Genomic DNA, 6,504 nt, shown 5'->3' with positions numbered 1-6,504 from the left:
GAAAGAATGGAGTTACCTTTGGAAACACAAGCTTGCAAATTTTTCATCCTTCTCCCTTTTCCCCTTCCGCAAATCTTTTAACAAAACTACATTAGGTTTAGTTGCATCAAATATACTGAACATCCTTAATCTGAGGTATTATATTACATGGAAATAAAAATAAAATAAAAAACTGCATTTGAAGCAAAAGAGAAATAGAAGATCATATTTATCAATTCCACTTTTGTTGTATAAATTAGAATTATTTTGCTGAAATCAGCAATTACTTTCAAATGTATAGCAGGGCACAGAAAATTCTATGCTTATTTTTTCCAGTGATGCACTTATGTGTTTTCATTCCCTTTCCTTTAATTGATAGTGCTGATGGTCTTTGTTATGGGTCACTGTAGAAGATAAGATGCATAGGGCATTTTTTTTTCCCCTTCTGGTATCTGTTCAAATTTGATTGCCAGTCACAATTGCTTCATGATCTCATCATCCTTTTAGATGATTTCCTGTTTTTTCCTGGTACATTTTCAGTATCTGGAACAGTAGGAAATAATGAACTGGTACAAGGAATTAAACTTAGTTTATTCTACTGGTCATACACTGCATCATGTCCTACTTTAGCAAGCTGATTGTGCAGTTATGTTTTCTGAATTGTGAACCTATATTTCTGCTCCTTAAAAATTATTCAAGATGAATTTTCTTTCTGTTAAATATTTTAGCAAGACCAATACCTGTACTCTTTTTTTTAATCATTTTACCTAGTCTACCACCCCTTTCACTTCATTCAGCTCTTGGATTTCCCAGGTTGTCTCACATCAGTTTGCTCAGTAGCTGGATTTTGTAATGACATATGCTGCTTTGTTGTGCCCAGGTTTGGTGAGTACAACTCCAATAGCCTTGCTTTCTGAAATTCAGTAAGTGGTCTCACTTTCCTGTTCTCATGACCGTAGCCAGTTTGCCCTTCCAGAGGTAAATAATAAAAGAAAGAAAGACTGGTACTAGGAAACAGACATTGTTGAACTTAAGCTATGTGAACTCCAGAAGCAGATCAGTCTTGTCTGAAAATACATTGTCATGCTCTAAATGTTACATAAGTAATTGATTATTAGTTTAGCATCAGCAAGGTAGATAGTAACTATGAGAGAGAAACTCCCCAAATCTCTCAGAACTGGGAAAAATAAGCTCTTGATATACTTTTATCACTCTAAACATCCAAGTTTACTGCCTGTGCAATAGATTAAATGGATGGTCTACTCTAAGTTGCAAATTAGAAATGGACATAGACATTAGGAAAAAAAAAAAGTATTCAGAGGTAGTTGCAGTGCCTGTATGAGCTTCCCTGATTACAAAAAAATAAAAATAAAAAAAATGTAATATTCCATTCCTCTTCCATCCCAAACTAATTTGCAGTGGTAGATAATTATTTGTTGATATAATCACTAATTTCAGGCAGCATTTAGCACATCAGTACTCTCAGACCATATACTTAATTCTTCCCCTTGTTCCTTTCAGCCAGTGTGTGAACATCAAATCCTTGGTATCACGTTAGGTACCTGAGATTGTTTGTTTTTAGTTCTCTGGGATCACAGTTATGTTGCATGCACTGCTGACATTTAAATATCAGCCAGATGTTGTTGTGATTTTATTTTCAACTCTGCTAGCCAAACTGTATGTCACCCCTTGCTGATCAGGATCATGCAACTTGCTGGAAGAACCTTTCAGGCAAAAATTATCGTCCTATTATGATCTTCCTACCTCTCCCCAGTGGTTCCATTTTAATGAATTCTGCTTTACAAAGGAAATCAACTCTAACTCTGATTAATTGCAGTCCAAATTCTGCAATAAACTGCAGCAAGCTTAGATATACTGAAGCAAGAATCCATTCTCTAGTCTTGTAAATGCTAAAAATCTCAAATGAGCCTGTTACCATTCATTTTGATTTTTTTTCTCACAGCATTCAGAATTCCTGCTCTGAGGATGTCTTGTCATACTGGTCGCCATCTATGCTTCTTCTCATGTCTGTGTTGAACCTGCCACAAGGTCTCTGTAACAGTTTTGCCACACTAAGTTCTAAAAAAAAAAAAAATAATAATAATAATAAAAAAATTCTATTGTATTCCTAGTTTGTAGGACTAGAAGAAAAGAGAAAATTATTTGCAGTCGGTGAAGGTGAAGTGCAAAACACTTGGTGTCTTCCCAGACACCCAAGAGCACAGAGTTGTGGAGCTGTTGAAGAGTGCTATTGAAGTAATGATTCTTGCCTGAATCCACAGTCCCAATGACCTTTTCTAGACCCCTTACTCTACTTAGGGCCCCCTGAACTGTGGTTAATTCCACCAGTCCATGCTGAGCCTTCTAGAGCTGCCCGTAGGCTGCCTCCTGTTGTCATGCTAGAATCCAGCTGAGCCAGTGTCACCTGTTCAGCTGTTAGGAAATCTGATTTTCTTTCCACCCACCTGGGTATCCTCAGTTTGGGCTCTGAAAAGCACCTGATGAAGTGCTGAACATGCTGACCCCAACTAGACTGATGTCAGAATGCCAAATAATTTGTGCGGAGCCAAGGTTTTACCCCTGCTGTGAAATGAATAGGATTTGGAGATTAAGTAAATGAGGAATGGAAATTTTGTAGTTCTCTCCATCACTCATAAATGGTTTCACACCAAATGTAAGGCTTTGAATGAAATCACTCTTCATCAATTCTTAGTTTGAATTGATCAGACTGATACAAGTGCTCAAAGGCTATTATTTTTTTGAGGTGAGACAATTAGCAGCCTTTTGGAAAATAGGCCATATTTCCACCTTAAAAAAAAAAAATCATAATTTTACTGTGATTTCTATTTTACAGCATATTCTAATTTCACTCTGCTCTGATTTAGAGACATTTCATTAATATTTTGTGTATGCAGTTTAAAAATATTTCTGGTACTGAACAGTATGCCTTGAGGTCTTCATCTGTTAGTGAATGTTAGTGTCTATGCAGATTAGATGAAATATAACTGTATAGGGTGACCGGTAGATGACTCCTGCCTATTCTGGGCACGTCAAAACCTCTATACCTCTACCTCACAGCACTGAGTTAACTGAGGTACGTTTTTACTTTACTCTTTTCCTACTGCAGGTGAATAAAGAACTTGTATGCACATTTCTGAAATATGGAAACTCTTTTTTTTAATATACATTTTTATTTTTTCAATGAGCACTCAGCCAAAATGAGTTGAAAACCTTCAACCTTAATGAATCATATGTATTTTTCTGGATGTTATTGGGGAACTTTCTGAAGTGGGAGTATCTAAGCATAAAGGAAAAAAACAGTACCTTGATATACCTCAGTCTTCAAGACCTAATAATAAGAATCTTGGACCTTTATGCTTTCTGTGTGAGAGAGGGAGTCTTGGGCCAAATGAGTCTTCTCCTGTACCTATCACCATATGGAAGTGCTTTTCGAGAAACTGTTCCTTGAGGGTTTAGAAAGCAGAGGAAATGATTTTCATGATTGTTTTAGGACTTCATAAGGATGGGGATAAATTCTTTGCTTCACCCACAACTGACAGCTATTGCAAGAGACCATGCCGACCGGAAATTCAAATTTTCTGCTGGATGTCAACGTCATCCCTGCTTAATTCTGGAAAGTGGGGTTAAAGGACAGGCTGTGGTTAAAGTCTGTGGCAACTAAAAGCGTTATTGCCCAAGATGCTATTGTGAAGAGCTGAGGGTTTCTAGGCACATAGCCAGTGTTTCTTCCCCCTTATTTAATAAACTGGACTCCAGAGATGTTAATAATTTCAAGTGGCAGATTATAGTACACAATGGTGGCGAGGATATTAGGTGGGTCTATTTTAAGTAGTCTGGGAGGGTGTTTTTTTCTTGCTAACATTTTTCAGGCCAGATTTAAATTCCCAGTGTTTTAATCCAAAAGGGACTATTATATCAATTTGATTGAACTCCTGTTTGCCACGGGCCATTACACTTAACACAGTTAACTGCATGTTGAGTCTAGTAACTTGTGTTGGCCTAAAGCATAATTTCCAGAAAGGTATAAGCTTGTGACTTGGGGTTATCATACTGTTTCCCTCAGTGATGTATTCTAATGACTAACATGATGTACTTTCAAATACATGGACCTGGTTGCTTCAAATTTGTTTTAATTGCTAGTTATTGTCTCTATTATGTTGTTGTTAACTGGATTAAGTAATTCTTAATGTTAAATTTCTTTATTTCCTTTAAAGCCTTTTGTTTATTCTCAAAGGACTTTATGAAGAATGCAGATCACCACACATTGTATCATCTGCAAATTTTATCAGCAGTGATCGAATTTAAGCCAATCCATTGAATAGGCAGTTGAATAGATTCAGCGTAAAAGCAATGCCTAAAAAATTTGTAATAAAACAAACTGTTCAGGAGTGATTCATTGCTGCAACTCTTTTTGAGACTTGAGAAGTAGTCAGATCTGAATTCATTTACCGTGTGCTTTGCTGTTATGCACTGCTAATTGGGAGCTCTGCAGAGCAAAGTCAAAAATCTGTGAAAATTAGGCTTTTGAGATCACTTACTTTTAGTGACCTAACGTGTTATCTTACTACAGATGACATTGTGATTATCGGACACTACTTGTTTTTCATAGGATGTCATTCCTTAAAAACATGACTTCTTCCTCAGTTCAAATCCCTAATACGTTTTTCATTGTTTTGTCTTGAATTATCTGACTTAGTGTTATCTGTATGATCTTGTGAGCCTTTCTTAGAAGCAGCTTATAGGCACTACTCTCCTTTCCTTCGAAATATCCCTGTTTTTTCAATTTTTAGAAATAAGTGAGACAGATCTCAGAAAAAAAAAAAAAAGCTTCTAGGATTTTGAGTGAAAGTTAACATCACTCCTGGAGTTAAACTTTTTTAATGTCTAATTCCTTAGTGCATATTGTCTAATGACATCGTTGTCAATTACTAATGGAATGGAAAGTACTTCATCGCCTTCGAAGGATATGATTATGTCATCCCAGTTCCTTCTAAATAGAGAACTATAATATCCGTTAAATGTCTCTGCCCTAGTACTTATTGGAACTAAATAGATGTCGTGCAAGATGGAGCTGATCTGCCAGTTCTGAGCTAATTCTGCACTTAACTAATTTTAGGTGCCTAACAGTCTAGGATTCCCATTAATGAGTAGTTTTACAAGAGCAGTTTGACCTGTGTTGCATTTACTTGTTTTAAGCATGTATTGCTCCCATTGCAGTTTTCTTCTTCCACTTTTTTTTTTTTTTTAATAAGTAAAACAACCATTTTTCCCACCACCAAAATTACAGACATATTCTTTATAGACAGGCTCTTTTTTCTAAAAATTTTCAATGCTGCTAAAACATCATGTTGAAGAAGCAAATTCACAGCAGTTTTACTTAGTCACTGGAAACGTGACATAATTTCTTTGCAGTCTTCTCTGTGTTCCTTCAGCAGCACATCCCTGCTTGCAGGTTTGTGCAGCAGCACATCGCTGTCTGTGGAGGTAGAGGAGCTGTAGGCAGATAACCAGTGTTTCCTGTCTCAGAGGAATGGTTTGTTAGCGTGTGAGATGAGTCTGCAGTTTGTACAAGTTGGGAACGATTCCACCACTGCCGAGTCAAGGAGACTCATTTCCCTCTTACTTTCAGTCCATAGCAGATAGCTGAGATTGCTCAATAATTATCTAAGCTGTTTTCTTACCTACTTGTTTCAAAATGAAAATGGCAGCTGAAATTCTGGGGTCTGTAGCTTTCATTGTAAGTGTCCCAGGAGTGCAATTGGTTTGGGGTCTGCTGCCACTGGCACTTGCTCCATGCAGACTGTCTGTGAGTGGCCGAGCGTGGTGGCACCTGCGTAGCTGAATCCACCTCCATGGGCAGAACTGCCAGGGAGGGACTTGCAGTTACTGCATCTCTGTGAAAATTAGCCGGGCTCTTCTCTGTGAAGCATCTGCTTTGAGTGATGCTACAGCAGCTGTGATGATCTAACAGCAAACGAAGCACTTTAGAATTCAATTGTACAAAAAGGGCTTTGAGGAGAATGATAAATGACCTAAATTAAGCCACAGTTTTTAAGTACCTAATTTGAGCCTTGCCCATAATGAATACTTTCCTCAAGCTTTCTTGCACCTGTCACTGTTGGAAAACAACTAGTATTTGACTGTTGTTTAAGGTTGTGTTCTCAACACATTATTTGTCAAACACCACCTGAAGTATTGGCAAAAGAAATTAGTACGTTGACTTTTCAGTTCCCTTTTGGCCTGTCGTGTCCTTGTGTGCACCTGGCAGTAGCTCAGAGAATAACTTGTGTTTGGGTAAAAAAAAAAGCTACCTTGGCTTAGAGTTCGTTTGATAAAAGAGATTTCCTTATTAATGTCTCTAAAATTATTTGGGATTCTCTGTATCTCAAATTAGCAAGCAATGTTTTACCACTTTGCTGACATTATGAGTTTGGAAGATAGTAGATTGTTTATAAATTATATGGATACACTTTCCTCTGTTTCAGCACTTTTGCTGCTGGATTG

Source organism: Cygnus olor, chromosome 1 (assembly GCF_009769625.2).
Source record: "Cygnus olor isolate bCygOlo1 chromosome 1, bCygOlo1.pri.v2, whole genome shotgun sequence".
NCBI lineage: Eukaryota > Metazoa > Chordata > Aves > Anseriformes > Anatidae > Cygnus > Cygnus olor.
Note: the sequence above shows the minus strand (reverse complement) of the source record.